The sequence below is a fragment of the Chiloscyllium plagiosum genome, unplaced genomic scaffold (genome assembly GCF_037043375.1).
Source record: "Chiloscyllium plagiosum isolate Xiang-an unplaced genomic scaffold, Cpla_swu_hap1 HiC_scaffold_45, whole genome shotgun sequence".
In the NCBI taxonomy this organism is placed as follows: domain Eukaryota; kingdom Metazoa; phylum Chordata; class Chondrichthyes; order Orectolobiformes; family Hemiscylliidae; genus Chiloscyllium; species Chiloscyllium plagiosum.
The window spans coordinates 84,392,187-84,409,698 of record NW_028270183.1 but is presented as its reverse complement, the minus strand read 5'-3'; positions in this window follow the sequence as shown (position 1 = coordinate 84,409,698).

Here is a 17,512-nt window from a genome sequence, read left to right as displayed (position 1 = left end):
CTTGAGATGGGTAATTTGTCCTCTCCACAGAATCTGTCAGATGGACAGACAGTGCATGGTGGTCATGTCATTTACTCATAATCAAGCGGCACAGAATAATAATCTTTTGGTGTCTCATGAAGGAAGTTGATGGAATGCAAATGAAATCATCACCACTAGTTATCCACTGAAGCACATCTGTTTGCCTCATGTTATTAGAGAAGGCAATGGGTTATCCTTTCATGTTCAGGTCTCTGTGTGTCTGCAAACCCACAGCAATGTGGTTTATTCTTTATTATCCTGTGCAACAGCTGAATCAGCCAGTCAGTTCAAGATCAGCATAACATGTTGGCCTGACCAGGGCTGCACACATCCCGTGAGGAAGAACAAAACGAAAGATTGCTCCCTTTCTCTGCCTGATTTCTATGTTTCTGCAAGTCATTTCCATTCAGGTAGGTGACCATTCCCTTTTCAAGTGAATTCTTTCTGATTGAGTCTCTATCTGAACGTGATATGCATCTCCATCGACACCTCTGGTGATGACTGACGCAAAGATGTAAGAGATTTCAAAATTCCACATCATTCGCAGTGTGGAGAGAAGGAATGGCTTTTTATACCACCGGAAAGAAGCTGAGACAGCTAAGTGAGGGAACAGAATTAGTGTGATCAACCCTGAGAGTGTTGTCGAGATAGTATTTGGGGTATTGTGGGCAGATCTTCTCTCCTTTATAAGGAATAATCGCTTGGCAGAAAGAGTGTAAAGGAGTTTCACCACGCTCATTGTTGGGTTGATTGTACCATCGGGAATGCATGAGGAGTAATCTGTAGCGCTTTGAAGAATAAGAGGTGATTGCATTGAAACTTAAAGTGATGTACAGTCACTCATTATATTCCAAACAGAACTGATATGGTGACAAATTCCATATTTTTTTAACTTGGTTTACATGATTCTCGATGGCTTAAAAGACTCTGAGAACGTTCCTCTCACTCCACGCCACTCACCATTTCGACTGAGAGAGAGAGAGGTCCAGTCTTTAACTAAACTCTTCCAACATTAATACAGTGCATTTGGTGTGTGATCATACATAGAACTTCACGTTATCCACCACCGTGACAGGAGCCACAATACATTCATTTTAAAAAGTAAACTATGCCCACCAGCTTCTGACCCCCACGGCGAACATGGGTCTGTCTTCTTGGAGATGGAAGATGCCTACTTGAGGCTTGGCACAAAACATTTGGCTTCCTTCCTCACTGCCGGCAAAACACGTTAAAAAATCATTTGTTCCACAGGCAATGGAGCCACGAGGAACATTGTGAGCAGTCTATGAGTGCAGTCTCTGCTCCTTTCGTTTTCCAGTTTGGAGCATCAATGACACCCTCCTATTCCTGTGTAAGTGTCTCGACGGGTGAATGGTCTCCTCCTGGTTCCATAGAACAGATTTAGGAGTCTTGCTGGACTCTGCCTGTTCCTGTTTAACAGCTCAATGTACTGACCAGACGCCTCCTCTTCCTGTGAAACAGGCAGGAGGCATGAATGGGCTGTCCCTCTTCTTGTTCAGTCATTTCGATGGGCTGAATAGATTCCACATATCCGGGTGTAACCAGCTTGAGGTGCTGAATGAGCTCCTCTTTTAACTGTGGAACTGTGCAGTGCCTGGCCGTTATGTTACATGAATGTTACCGACACTTTAACAGCACAAACGTGAATGTTGTTTGGTTCTTGCTCAATAGGGACACAGACCCGTTCAGGAGCTGAGTGGGGAAAAATGTTCTGAATATTGTGTGATCTTCAGTGATCACTCCGCTTCTGATCTTGGGATAGATGGGGGGCGCCGGGAATGGGGGCACATAGACGTTGACGAAGGAGCTGAAGATGTTTGTGCTGAGGAAGTTAATCTCAGGATCTCCTGAAGAGATGTCCCGCGACTGAGAGGATTGTCGGCCACCGACCACAAACATCTTCCTTTGTGCTCTGAAAGACCCCAATCAGTGAGGAGGTTAGACCTGATTCTCATTAAGCTCAGATAAGTAGGTGGTCCCGATGACATCCTCAGTCAATTACTGCCTTGATATCAAGGCCATTCACTCTTTCCTGAGCCCCTGTGTTCACCTCTTGTTCATATCAATAGGTGACGGTGTATGTGTAGAGAGTGTTTTCCTCTCACAGAGGGTAATCAATGTCAGGAATTATCTGGACTAGAGAGTTAGGGGAGCGACATCACTGAAAGTATTTAAAGAGGTGGTACATGAATCTTTGACCTTCAGAGAGCGGAGGAGTGTGAATAACTGGGCATTAAGGAGGAGTTAATGCTCACAGTAGATCAGCTATGATCGTATACAATGGCTTGACCATCCGAATTACATATTCATGTTCCTTATGTTTTCATTTTCTGTAATTTCAAAGTAAACGGCTGTAACTTTCCTGGATGTACTGTTATTGTATGTTGTAATCAGAGAGAGCAAAACAGTTTTGTGAGTGAGGTATAGAGCTTTATTCATAATGACTCCTGGTCTAGACCAAGACCAACAAATTAAGCACAAGTTGCAGAGAGGGGGCACTCAGTAAACAGACCAGAGGTGTCTTTCAAAACCAGCCTGGATTTCCAAATAACATTTTCCATTCCGTACCAATATGAGTGTGACAGTTGTGAGTGATTAAATTAAATCATGTGTTACTGTGGACCAGGTATTTGGAGCAAGTGGCCCTCATCTGCACCTTGCAGAAGCTGTGTGAGGCTGAATGCACCATAGTAACACAGGACTGTGGAGCAAGAGTGGGTCATCAGACACTTTGTCACTGCTCTACCATGAACTATGATCTGATTAAGGTCTCAGCAGCACTTTTCTGTCAGTGTATCATTTCCCTACATTCCTTTGTCTTTCAAATGTCTAACATAGATAATTTTGAACAAATAGAAATATCCAGGCTTCACAATCTTCTGTGGAAGGGAATTCACACCTTAACAAACCTTTGAGAAACTCTTGGTCGAGTTCTGCCAAATGTTGGAGGGTCATTCATGTCTTTTCCCACTCCTCTATTGGTGAAAGCAAATTTTAAATGTAACCATTTGAGTGCTGTGTCCAATGATATAGGTATCGGACTGGGTAATTGTCTAGAAAAATCTGAGACACAGCAAGTTGAACTGTGAACAAATGGTAAAATGAACGAGTGTCTCAAATATTTTTCTGACTTTGAACTTATTCTGCTCAATAAATGTCTGAGAATGCGGATTTCTTCCCGGAACAGTTGGATTTGGCTGAATTCCCTTTGCTACGAGCTGTACAGAGATTCCTATGAATCCTCATCAGGAATCCTCCACAAATGTTAAAGATAACTCAGGATTTTTGTGCTCTCACGCCTTGTTTTCAGGCAGAACAAAGTAAGAGAGAGAGAGACCAATTGGGTGTTGCTTCTGAAGCAAGTAATATTTTTTTCTCCGTCTCTGTGTGGAAAAATATAAGAATGTCAACTGAACACCAAACTGGACCATGTGCACTCTCCATGTACATTCTCTGAAATGGATGATAATAGAATGTATGCTGTATGCAGCATCGTTGCTGTTGTTGTGCACAGTGCCTTGCATTAGCAAAATAAAATAATGTGCCCGTTTTATGATTTGATGTGATGCTTATATGCATCTGCATAATTTTTAAAAATGGGTTGATATCTTAAAAATATTTGTTTTAATACAAATGCATCTCATTCAAAAAATATTATCTAGCTTTAGTCTTCTTAACAAGAGAAAATATGCATCCAGCTGAAAGACTTCTCTGAAAATCGTGGTTCAGTAAGATTTCTCATCTAAGATCTAAACAGATAATCCCCGATAACAAAATGCCTTAATTTCAGGAATGAGTAAAGGGAAGCATCTTTGAACATCTTTGAAAGTAATTGTATCCGTCTTTTTTAGTTTAGAGGATCAGAACTGCACCCAGAGTATCTGATGTGGTCTCAGCACTGCCCTGTACAGATACAGTGAAATATTCCTAATTAAACCCAATACCCGTTGCCACAAACAGCATCATTCTACTTACCTTCCAATCACTTGCTACATCTGCAGACAGACTTCATATGATTCATGTACAAAGAATATGAAAAACATCTGCATCACAGAGTTCTGCAATCTCTCTCCATTTAAATTGTTCCCGACTGCAATAGACAACTCACATTATATTATTACTGCTGAGGGTATGCTCACTAACCTTCCCTGTCTACATCATAATGCAGATTCACTACCTCCATTTGAAGATCTATTGAATGATCATTTTGGTGTACAAGGTAGTTCAGCTTTGATCCATTCAGTCCCTTCATCCAGATATTTTATATAGATTATTGATCATCGATGACCCTACAGTGATCTGAGTCAAACTAGTTACAGTTTTGTTTAAAAAGATCATAAACCTCTGCTGTCTATTTACTGTTAGTGAAAGCATCCCTGTTCCTGTGCAGCAGTTCAGGCGGGTTGAATGGCCTCGTCCTGGTCTGTGTAATGTACTCAACGAGCTGAATTACTTCATCCTATATTCCTGTGTGATTCGTTGGAGGGGCAGAATGGTCTCCTTCCGGTCTCATTGTAACGATCCAGTCTGGCTGAATGGGATGGTCCTCTCCCCTGTAATCGCATTGTGAGCTGGATTGAGCAAACAACACATGGGGTAGGGGCAGCTGTATATCTCTGGAACAGCCTCGAGGGGTGGATTGAGGGAACAACACAAGGGGTAGGGGCAGCAGTATATCTCTGTAACAGCCTCGAGGAGTGGATTGCGGTAACAACACATGGGGTAAGGGCAGCAGTATATCTCTGTAACAGCCTTGAGGGGTGGATTGAGAGAACAACACAAGTGGTAGGGGCAGCAGTATATCTCTGTAACGGCCGGGAGCGTGGATTGAGGGAACAACACATGGGATAGGGACAGCAGTACATTCCTGTAACGGCTGGGAGGGTGGATTGAGGAAACAACACATTGGAAAGGGGCAGCAGTTGGCCATTTGTTGGCACCATTCAGAATGCTCATGGCTGATCCGAGTGTGTCTGACCATCCGTCTCCTGTCTGTTCCCAATGAACATTGTCTCTCCTGTCCGGCAAAGATCAGTCAAGCTCAAACTAAAATACCTTACTTAACCGAGTCTTCTCTGCTCCCTGAGGATGAGGACACCGCAGATAGCACAACAGTAAAGGGAAAGGGACATCCTTCTTTCATTGTGGGACACATTTTTGAAAAACTGTGTTAATCTCATATCAAATCACTGCCACTTTTCGGATAAAGTGATACAATAACTAGGAATAGACATTAACCATTCTCCCCTCCAATCTTTTCCCACATTACCACTGAGTATTTCCAATCAAATATGCTGCTGCTGTCTTAGGAAGAGAATACCTGATAGCATTACACCACATGAGCATTAAAAAAAGGAGCAGAATTAGACCATTTGGCCTATCGAGTCTGATATACCATTCAGTCATTTCTAGTATGTTCCTCAACATCATTCTCCTATCTTCTCCCCAGAATCCTTGATCTCCTTATAAATCAAAAACCTATTTTTGTGTCCTAATTGCACTCGCGTCTGTGTCTTAATGTGTATTTAGGTGTGTGTGTCCATGTACTTGTTATTTTTGTATTTGTGTGACTAAGTCTGTTTGTCATTGTATCAGCCTGTGTGTTTCTATCTCTGTTTGTGTCTATTTGTGTGTGACGTTTTATGTCTTTGTGTGCTTCTACGTGTGTACATGCTTATCTCCTTGTATGCATTGTGTATGTTATAATATCGGGGTATTTACCAACACGTCTGTGTATTTCAATGCCTGCATCTCTGTGCAATGGGGTATCTGTTCTTCTGCGAGTGAGAGAGATGAGGTTGGAACTGACAGTAGGTTTGAAGTGAGAATTACTCTTTATTGAACACTGCTCCTTATTCGGTTGGTGGGACGAGGATGTTTCAGAATCTCCACACAAGGCCTCCTGGTCCTCTCCAGAGCTCTCCACGATCCTCCCCACATATCAGATTAGGGGGATGAGGGAACGGATATCCGGCACTCCACCAACAGGCTTGGTCCTTTCTGTCCTATTCCAGGCTGTTTCTCCTGGAATGGGAGAAAGGGATGGAATGAGTGAGGGTGGGAGTGGATGGCCCTGCTGTTAGTGCTGGACTAAGTGAGGTGTGACATGGTGAGGTGGCCGGAGGGAGTCTGTCCATAGTGTTGTATCCATGTAGTGGTATTAGCGTGCGGGGCTATTGCATCAGGGACAGAAAATGTGGGGGAGTGAAGGTGCTGAATTCAACAGCGGGAGTGGTCGTGCTTGAGCCTTATTGGAGTTAGAGTGTGAGCCTTGGTCGAGGGTAGGTGCTATAAGAGACATACAGTGAGTGTGAGGGAACAGCGAGAATATACAGTGACACTTATCCTGACAGAGCGGAATGGATGTTGATGCTTGTCCTGGATTGCTGGTCATGCCTTCAGATCATCTCGGCATCGAGGTGAGCCTGCCCGAATGTCTTATCCAAGTCTATCACGAATAACGACCCAGGCTCTGTTCCTCAGATTCCACGGAATGAGTTTGGGTGGGTCTTACAAATAGCAAGGAGAAACAAACTTGTTGTGTTATATATCTGAACCAAAACTGTCGCACAAATATTTTGCATCATATGCGCTGGAAATTATATATGCAACTATATGCAAAGGGAAGCTATGACATACTGATATTATCGCTGGGCTGTTCACCCAGGGACCCAGATAAAGTTCTGGGGACATGGTTTCAAATCCTGCCATGGCAGATTATGGAATGTGAATTTAATAAGTATCTGGAATCAAGGGTTTATGCTGATCAGGAATCCATCCTGATTGTTGGAAAATCCCATCTGGTTCACTAATGTCCTTTAGGGAAGGAAACGGCTGTCCTTATCTGGTCTGGCCTGCATGTCACTCCAGGTCCAAGGCAACGCTGTTGATTCTTAACTGCCGTCTGGCATGGCCAGTAAATGTGAATGAGTAACAAATACTCGTGGGTTCTGCAGTAATAATAGATGGTGTCAAGTTGCATCGAAACTGAATTAAAGAAGTGACTGCTAATGTTGTGAAAAATAAATTCCTTCAGTGTATATTAGGTAGGTTGAAGAGTATGTTGTGAACCAAACTAAAGAGAGATTATTTCGGATTTGGTGTTGTGTGATACTGATTAAGGATGATCAGTCATGATCATATTGAATGGTGGTGCGGGCTGGAAGGGCAGAATGGCCTACTCCTGCACCTACTGTCTATTGTCTATTGTCTATTGTGTGGTCGGAAGGACTAATTACTAACCTTGCTCTGAAGCAGCTTTGGAGGAATAGTGACATTAATATGCTGTATTTTCCACGTCGTCTACATTCAATGTGGAATGTTTGAACATTCTGGCCAAACATCATAGGAGCCCAGAGGCTAGAGTGTCAAGTTCGCTCCAGTGAATTGGGAAAATACAATGTAACATTCAGTAGGAGAACAATGGTTGTTAGACCCAAAGAGTCTTACAGCACGGAGACAGGCTATTCGGCCCAAACTAGTCCATTCCGAACAAAATATCCATTCACACTAAACCCATTTCCCTGCCATTTCCCTGTATCCTTCTAATCCTTTTCTACCTGTGTATTTGTCCAAATGTATTTTAAATTTTGTGAATGTACCCGCCTTAACCACTTCTGCTGGCAGCTCATCCCATATGCATACCACCCTGTGTGTAAAAGAAATTGCCCCTCAGGTTCCCTTTCACTCTTTCCCCTCTGACCTTAAACTGATGCCCTCTAGTCCGTGATTGCCCAATCCTGGGGAAAAAAAGACTGAGTGCATTGACTCTATCCATGCCTCCCATGATCTTATACACTATTATCAGATCCCTCTCAGCCTCATACATTCTCAAGTAAAAACTCCTAGCTTGTTCAACCTCTCACTATAACTCAGACCATTGAGTCTTGGCAACATCCCTGTAAATTTCTTCTGCACTCTTTACAGTTTAATAACATCCTTCCTCGAGCAAAGTGAACAAAACTGAACACGACGCTACAAGTATGGACTCGCCAACATCTTGTATAACTGCAACATAACTCCCTAATTTCGATACTCAGTGCTCTGACTGATGAAGGCCAGTGAGTCAAAAGCCTTTTTCAGTGCCTTGTGTACCTGGGACTCCACTTACAGAAAACCGTGCACTTGAATTCCAAGGTCACTCTGTTTCCCTGCACTCCTTAAGGCCCTGCCATTCGCCATGAAACTCCTGCCTTGATTTGACTTTCTAAAATGCAAGAAGTTACACTTATCAGAATTAAACTCAATTTGCCATTTCTCGGCCCAATTCCCCACCTGATCAAGGTACTGCTGTAATTTCTGAAATTTCTGAGAAACTTCCTCACTGTCCACGATACCTTGATATACAACCATGCCTTTGCCAAAGTTTCTGGTCACTTCATCAAAGCAGTCAAAACCAATTTGTGAGCCATAATCCCCCATTCACAAGGCCCTGTCTTTCCAAATGCATGTATATCTTCTCCCTCAGAATCTTGTCAAGTAACTTACCTGCTACAGATTTTAGGTTTACTGGTCTATAGTTCCCCGGTTTTTATTTGTAGCCCTTCATGAGTAACAGCACAGCATTCACTACCCTCCAGTCCTCCAAGACCTCACCCATTGGCTCCCGATGATGCAAAAGTACCAACCAGGGCCCCCGCTATTTCTTTCCTGTCCTCTTGCAGTGTTCCTGAATATATATGGTCAGGACAAGGAGATTTATAGAAATACTACAAAGTCTGAAAAATATATCTATTTATTTCAGGTAAAACACCCAAGAGTGAGATAGTGAGTTAACAATGATTAGCATAATAAATTAAAGATTATATTAATCACAGGAAGTGACTTCAGAAGAATTCCACACATTGTGGAATCCTGAGAATTCTCAGAAATTTACGATCTAGAAAAGGAGGGCCATGAAACGGGTAAGGAAATCAAAAAGCAAACATACATGCAAACAAACAGGAACACAAAGACTGCATAAATCTACGTTCTATATTTCAAAGGAAAGAGAAAAGCATAGTCAAATGTGGAAATCTGCAATCAGGAGAGACGAGCTTATTATGGATAACAGAGAAATGGCCAAGCAAATAACCAGTTACTTTGCATCTGTCTTCATGGAGGCAGAGCCAGAAAATCACCCAGAAATACGACGTCATCAAATAGGACTTGTGGATCGAAAGACATAAAGTCAATTTATGTCAGTAACAAGGCTCTACTTGAACATAGAGCTGGATTGAGCATTGCTAACCTTGACAAAACAGATGAACTTCATACCAAAATCTTCAGAAATAAACCACTAATCGAAGTATTAGTTGCATTGTCGATGACTTTGTTCTATTTCCCAGTGCATTCTGCATAGTCTGGATCCAAACACTAGAGATGAACGGTAGTGACCCAAGCATCTACAAAGGGAAGAAGAGATAGTGTGGAGAACTGCAGACCAATTAACTCGACATTTGTGGGGAAACTGTTGGAATCTATTATATAGGATGTGGTATTCGTTATTTAGAAATTAACAGCAACATTGGAGAGAATCAGTATGCATTTCTGAAAGGGAAATCATACTTGACAAGCTTTGGAATTGTTTGAAGTTGATTCTTACAACATAGATAATGGAGGACCAGTGCAATTGGCATATTTTAGATTATCAGAAGGCTTTCTATAAGAACTCACACAATGAGTTCGTAAATGCAATGAATGTGAAGGGTATTTGGAGGAATATATGCAAGTCGTAAGTTAAAGTTTGGATTGCCTTGCTTTAAGGGAGTCAGAATATAGATGTAAAGACATGTTGAAGCAGTTTAACAGCGTGTTGCTGAGTACTGTACCTGGAATATTGAATTCAGTTTTGGTCACCAAATTTGAGAAAGAATATACTGACGACAGAGGAAGTTCAATGGACATTCTCCAGATTAATCCCTCAGTTGGCGAGATTGCGTGATGAGGAAACTCGGATTGCGCTCTCTAGAGTTTCAAAGAGTGAGAGATGGGTCACTGTCAAATGTATAAAATTAACAAAACATGTGACAAGTTGGAAATTAATAGGATGTTTCTCCGTCTGCCTAATACACAATCAAGGGAAATAATGGCAGGATAAAGGACAGACCATTTAAGACTGCAATAAGGAGGAAATTCTGTACGCATAGGGGACTAACTAACACAGGGGCATGGAAACCTGCTGCCAGGGCAAGATTAGGGAGAATTCCCAGATATTCTGCACGTGTGTCCAGCGGAACAGAATGACCAGGAACAGGTAGGACTCATTAGTGACTTGCCAAATGGCATCCAAATGCAGGTTAGTGGTAGGAGACACAAGGTGGTGATTGACTCCTTGTGTGACTGGAGGCCAGTGTCCAATGGTATACTACAGGGATCAGTGCTGTGTCCCTTATTATTTGTGATTCGGAGGTGCTGGTGTTGGACTGGGTGGACAATGCTAAAAATCGCACAACACCAGATTACAGTCCAACAGGTTTATTCGGCAGCACTAGCTTTCGAAGTGCTGCTTCTTCATCAAAGTGCACAATCACCTGATGAAGAAGTAGCGCTTCGAATACTAGTGCCTCCGAAAAAACCTGTTAGACTCTAAGCTGATGTTGTGTGATTTTCAACTTTAATATTTGTGGTACTCATAAATGATGTCGCTACGAATATGGACGAGGGGTGGGGAGTGTGATAAGTAAGTTTGTGTTGATATGCAAATTGGCCGGTTGGTTGGCAGTGAGGAGGAAGACCTTAAATTACGGGAAGATACAGATGGAATGGTCAGCTGGGAAGATCAATGGCAGATGGAATGTAACCCTGATAAATATGAGGTGATACACTTTGGAAGAAGGAACCAGACGGGTGAGGACTCAATGAATGGCCGCACACTAGGAAGGTCAAAGGGTGCTTCTCCAGACATCCCTGAGTGTGATGGATAGGTTAATACACAATTTGGGAAACCATAGGGGACTGTAAACATAACCTTGATTCATTGAGGCACAGATTATAAGAGCTATGCGGAATTTTGGTGATGTCAAGATGGAATACTGTGTGTAGTTCTGGGAATCACATTACAGGAAGGATACTTAGTTTTCGAAAGCTTTGAGAGTTGGCAGTTGCAAAAGTCTTAGTTTGTGTAGTTTTTAAGCTCTATGAGACTTTGTTTATTAATGATCAGTAATTCAAGTTCTTCCTCTCTCCAGTTCAAATGTTGCTACAGTGTGTTCTGGATTATAATGTGCTTAAATGGTGTACCTGGAACATTAGGGGAGCCATTGGCCAGAAAAGAGGAAAAAAATTACTTTCTCGTCTTAAAAGGAGAGGGTGGATGTTGTTCTATTGCAGGAGATGCACCTTGATGACAAGGAACATTTGACATTACAGCAGGGCGGGTTTGATCGGGTTTATTTCTCGTCTTTTAATACTTCGAATAGGGGAGAAGCCATAATGGATAAAACGAATCTTCCATTTAATCTACTAGATTGTATTTGACAATCACGGAAGGCTCATAATCCCCAAAGCCTTGAACTATGGTAAATAATACAGTATTTTGAATGTTTATTGACACACCCTTCCTCCGGCGCACCCTCTTAAAATCCTGGTCGATGCATTTTCCCAATTCACTTATCTTGCATCGTGGCACATTAAAATTTCAACTGTCTTATTGACCCCACGGTGGACAGAATGTCCAAAGTTGCCCCAATACCCTCGTTATAATGTAAGCAATTAGTGGATTTGTGTGCAGAACTAGAGCATGGATGTCTGGAGGCAGATCCACATTACAAGTCGGGATTTTACTTTCCTCTTTAACCCGCAGAAATGCCACACGAGGGTTGATATCTTCCCCATCCCTGCCATGATCTTAGATTCGGTGGCTTCCTGCACAATTGGGAATATTACCATTTCTGACCATGAAGCAGTATTCTTATTGATTAAGATTAAAGGCAATGTAACAGATTTGAGACACCAGCGAAGGTATCCCTCTATTCTGAAGACTAGTTAGTTCATTGTTTATTTAGATTAGATTACTTACAGTGTAGAAGCAGGCCCAACAAGTCCACACCGACCCCCCCGAAGTGCACCCCACCCAGACCCATCCCCCCAACATTTACCCCTTTAGCTAACGCTACGGGCAATTTAGCATGGCCAATTTACCTAACCTGCACATTTTTGGACTGTGGGAGGAAACCGGAGCACGCGGAGGAAACCCACGCAGACACGGGGAGAATGTGAAAGCTCGACACAGTCAGTCACCTGAGGCGGGAATTGAACCCGGGTCTCTGGCACTCTATGGGAAATTGCTAAGGCTTATGCCAAGGGAATAATTATTCCTTAGGATGCTGCAGAAGGGGGAGCAGGAACGCTGGCTTGAGGCGATTGACCCTCAGTGGCTAAGCTGCAGAGGATCACAACGCTTCGCTCTACAGTGAATTCCACGCTCACACAGACAGCCGAGAAGGAACTTTCTTTTGCAAAACAAAGGCTGTTTGAACATGGTGATAAACCAGGCAGGTTTTCAGTCTATCTTGCCAGGAAAACGAGAGCCCCTCTCAAGCCGTTACCTCAATTAGGGAAGGTATTGGGATCCTTACCTTCAATTTCGAAAAGATTAATGTCTCCTGTCCGAGATTTTTCACCGAATTATTTCAGACTGAACATTTTGAGGATAGATGGACTAAGATGGAGTCATGTTTCAAGAACCTGGGTCTTCCAGGAGTAACCCCTGAATAAGTGTTGTGCCTTAATGCGTAGGAGGGTGTAAAGCAGCTTCAGAATGTAAAGGTGCACGTTCCTGACGGATTTCCTAGAGAATTTATAAACCTATTGTCAGGGCTGATATTTAACATGCTCCGTCACTCATTCAGTCAGGAACCCCTCCCTCCATCCTAAAGAGAGGCTTATATCTCTCTGATGCTGAAGAAAGGAAGACCCTGGAAGATTGTGCTTCTTCTCCTCCAATTTCACTTTTAAATGTTGGTTTCAAATCCTGCCTGAGACCCGTACAATCAGGCTGGAAACCTTGCTGCCTTCCGTTGCTAAAGAGGACCAAACAGGCTTTATAAAGGGACGTAGATCTTCCTACAATGTTAAGAATTTACTCAATATGATCCAAGTGTGTCAACAACAATCTGTCCAGGGATTATTGATCTCTTTAGATGAGAGAAGGCATTTGATTGGGTTGAGTGGCTGGATCTCTTCTGTACATTAGAATGGTTTGGTCTACGCAAAGTTTTTATCAAATTGGTGAGGGTCCTTTACCGCGATCCTCTGGCTGCGGTTGTCACTAATCAGTAATATTAATATTTCTCCAGGCAGCCAACAAGGTAGCCAGCTTTCGCCATTGTTGTTTACGTTGGTGGTTGAGCCACTGGCGGAGGCCATCCATGGGATGCCAAAATATCTGCCCCAGAAATGGGATAGAAGTCACGTAAGATTGAATTGTATGCAGGTGAGGGTCTTATGTTTTTGTCAAATCCCGCAATTTCGGTAGTTATGCAATGCATTAATTTGCTTGTTGCCTTTCCGGGCAATAAGATTAATTTTACAAAGTTGGAGGCCATGCCTATGGGAGGTCCTAGGGAAATAACTGATAATGAGGCCAAATCCTAGTTTTCTTTTAAATGGTCATGGGGGTGGTTTCCCTATTTCAGTATGTTATTACATCTGTCTTTGATTATTTATTTAACGTGAACTATGTCCATTTGTTTGACAAAATGAAACAAGACCTTCAAAGATGGGAGGCATTTCCAATATACTGGCTCAGTCGGATAGCTGTTATTAAAATAAATGTCCTTCTTCATTTGCTATACCCTGTGTGAATGCTTCCTTTGATGTTTCCCAGACAGATATTTCGGAAACATAATGGCTGGTTTAGCTCTTTTATTTGGCAATATAAGCGATTCTATATCAAGCTAACAAAATTCCAACTGCCCCACAGATTGTGTGTGTGTGGGGGGCGGGGGGGGGGGGGGGGAGTGTGTGGTAGATATCCCCGATTAACAGCAATCAATAAAGTTTTTTTTCATCGTATGTTAGTGCCTGGGCCTTTGAGGACTCGGCATCAATCCAGCTAGACATTAAGCCCTCTCAGACAAAATGCACCCTTATTGGTCTGTTGTTCTTAGATAAAATGATAACATTTACGGAGTATTGTCATAAACTAATGATCATCAATACTGTTAAAACTTGAAGGACAATGCGTCAGATCGAGGGCAATGCAGCCAAAACCATGTTTCATACCCCTATAATTAGTATACCGGTTGTCAACCTGGGATACTGGATTCCAGGTTTAAACTGTGAGCAGCTAGGGGTGTGCCTTGCTTGAGTAATTTAGAATGTGTAGAATCCCTATAGTGTGGATACAAGCCCTTGAGCCCAGCAAGTCCACCTCGACCCTCTGAAGAGTAGCCATCCAGACCCATTCCCCTACCATCCTATATTTACCCTGACAAATGCCCAAACCTACACATCCCTGAACACTATGAGCGATTGAGCAATGGCCACTTCATCGAACATGCACATGTTTGTGACTGTGGGAGGAAACCCACAAAGACACAGTTGAGAATACACTGAGTCCACACAGCCAGTCACCCAAGGCTGGAACCAAACGTGTGACCCAGGTGCTATGAGTCACGACATGTTACTTGAGGGAGAAACAATGATATCATTTTAACAAATAGCTCGTAAGTATGGACTACCTAGCAGAGACCTCTTCTGTTTTTTTTTTAAGATTAGAGATTTGATTAAAAAACACAATTTTAACAGACACTTATATATCCGATACAAAGAAGCAGGTGATTATTGTAAATAATGCACTGTCTGTTAGTACCCTTTAACATTTTACAAGATGATTAGGGGGTTAGATAGGGTTGACAGTGTGAACCTTTTCCCGCGTATGGAGTCGGGTATTACAAGGGGGCATAGCTTTAAATTAAGGGGGGGTAGATATAGGACTGAAGTTAGGGGTAGGTTCTTCACTCAGCGAGTCGTAAGTTCATGGAATGCCCTGCCAGTAGCAGTGGTGGACTCTCCCTCTTTATGGGCATTTAAGCGGGCATTGGATAGGTATATGGAGGATAGTGGGTTAGTATAGGTTAGGTGGGCTTGGAAATGCGCAACATCGAGGGCCAAAGGGCCTGTACTGCGCTGTATTCTTCTATGTTCTATGTTCTATGTTCTATTTGTTGGAGAGTGTCCCCTCAGACAAGACTGTGCAGCTTCGTGACGTCTGTGCGAGAGAGTTGGGGGTTTATATCTTTTCGGAGACATGGGAGGATATTTGTGGAAATGCTCAATGGATTTTGATCTGTAATATGACCCATTCCATACAGTCGAAAGTACTTCATAGGTTCTATCTGACCCACGATTTTCTCTCAAAATTCAAAGTGGGATTATCTTCAGCATGTCCTTAATACAGAATGACTACAGGCACTCTTACTCGTTGCATGTGGTCCTGCTGCAGGCTTTGTATATATTGGAGCTCTGTGTTAGGTGTGGTAGAGCTGGTCATGGGGACCGAATTGCAGGTGAACCCGGTTTCTCTTTTCCTGGGCCTGCCCAGATTATCTTACACAGATGGACATGGGGAAAAAAAATATATCCTTACTTTCTGTGCTAGGAAAAATATTCTGTTGTGTTGGATGTCTGAAGACTTCACGGGTCTGTTGGGTCTTTGTAAGCTCATCATGGAGAATATCCCTTTGGACTTTCTCACTAAAATCGTGCACCAAAAAACAGAGATTAATATAAGTCATAGAATCATAGAGTCATAGAGATGTACAGCATGGAAACAGACCCTTCGGTCCAACCCATTCATGCCGACCAGATATCCCAAACAAACCTAGTCCCACCTGCCAGCATCTGGCCAATAACCCTCCCAACCTTTCTTATTCATTTACCCATCCAAACGCGTCTTAAATGTTACACTTGTATCAGCCTCCCCGATATCACCTGCCAGCTCAATCCATACACGTACCACTCTCGGTGTGAAATAGTTGCCCCGTAGTTCGCTATTATATATTCCCCCCCCCTCACCCTAAACCCATACCCTCTCGTTCTAGACTCCTCGACCACAGGGAAAAGACTTTAGCTACTTACCATATCTATGCACCTCATAATTTTGTAAACCTCTATAATGTCATCCCTCAGCCTCTGACGCTCCTGGGAAAACATCCCCAGTCTGTTCAGCCTCTCTCTATAGCTCAAATCCTCCAACCCTGGCAACATCCTTGAAATCTTTTCTGAACCCTTTCAAGTTTCACAACATCTTTCCGATAGGAAGGAGACCAGAATTGCGCGCAATATTCCAACAGTGGCCTAACCAGTGTCCTGTACAGCCGCAACGTGATCTTCCAACTCCTGTACTCAATACTCTGACCAATAGAGGAAAGTGTGCAAAAAGTCTTCTTCACTATCCTATCTACCTGCGACTCCACTTTCAAGGACGCACGATTTTCTCTCAAAATTCAAAGTGGGATTATCTTCAGCATGTCCGAAATGCAGAATGACAACAGGCACTCTTACTCGTTGCATGTGGACCTGCTGCAGGCTTTGAATATATTGGAGCTCTGTGTTAGGTGTGGTAGAGTGGGTCATGGGGACCGAATTGGAGGTGAACCCGTTTTCTCTTTTCCTGGGCCTGCTCATATTATCTTATACAGATGCACATGGGGGAAAAAAAATATATCCTTACTTTCTGTGCTAGGAAAAATATTATGTTGTGTTTGATGTCTGAAGACTCCGCGGGTCTGTTGGGTCTTTGTAAGCTCATCATGGAGAATATCCCTTTGGACTTTCTCACCAACATGGTGCAACAAAAACAGAGATTAATATAAGTCATAGAATCATACAGTCATAGAAATGTACAGCATGGAAACAGATCCTTCGGTCCAACCCATTCATGCCGACCACATATCCCAAACAAACCTAGTCCCACCTGCCAGCATCTGGTCAATAACCCTCCAAACCGTTCTTATTCATTTACCCATCCAAATGCCTCTTAAATGTTACACTTATATCAGCCTCCCCGACATCACCTTCCAGCTCATTCCATATACGTGCCACTCTCTGTGTGAAATAGTTGCACTCCCAGGTATCTTGTTCAGCAGCACTTCCTAGGACCTTACCATGAAATGTATAAGTCATGCTAAGATTTGCTTTCCCAAAATGCAACACCTCGCATTTATCTGAATTCAACTCCCTCTGCTACTTCTCAGCCCATTGGCCATTTGGTCAATCTGAGGTGACCTACTTCGCTCCCCACTACACCTCCAATTTTGGCGTCATCTGCAAACTTACTAGCAGTACCTCTTATGCTCGCATGCAAATCATTTATGTCAATGACAAAAGGTAGTGAATCCAGCACCGATCCTTGTTTCACTGTACTGGTCACAGGCTCCCCATGGACAAAACCAATGTCATATACAAAATTCCATGCAAGGACTGCCACAAACACTACGCAGGAGAAACAGGAAGAAAGTTAGCCACGAGGATACACGAACACCAA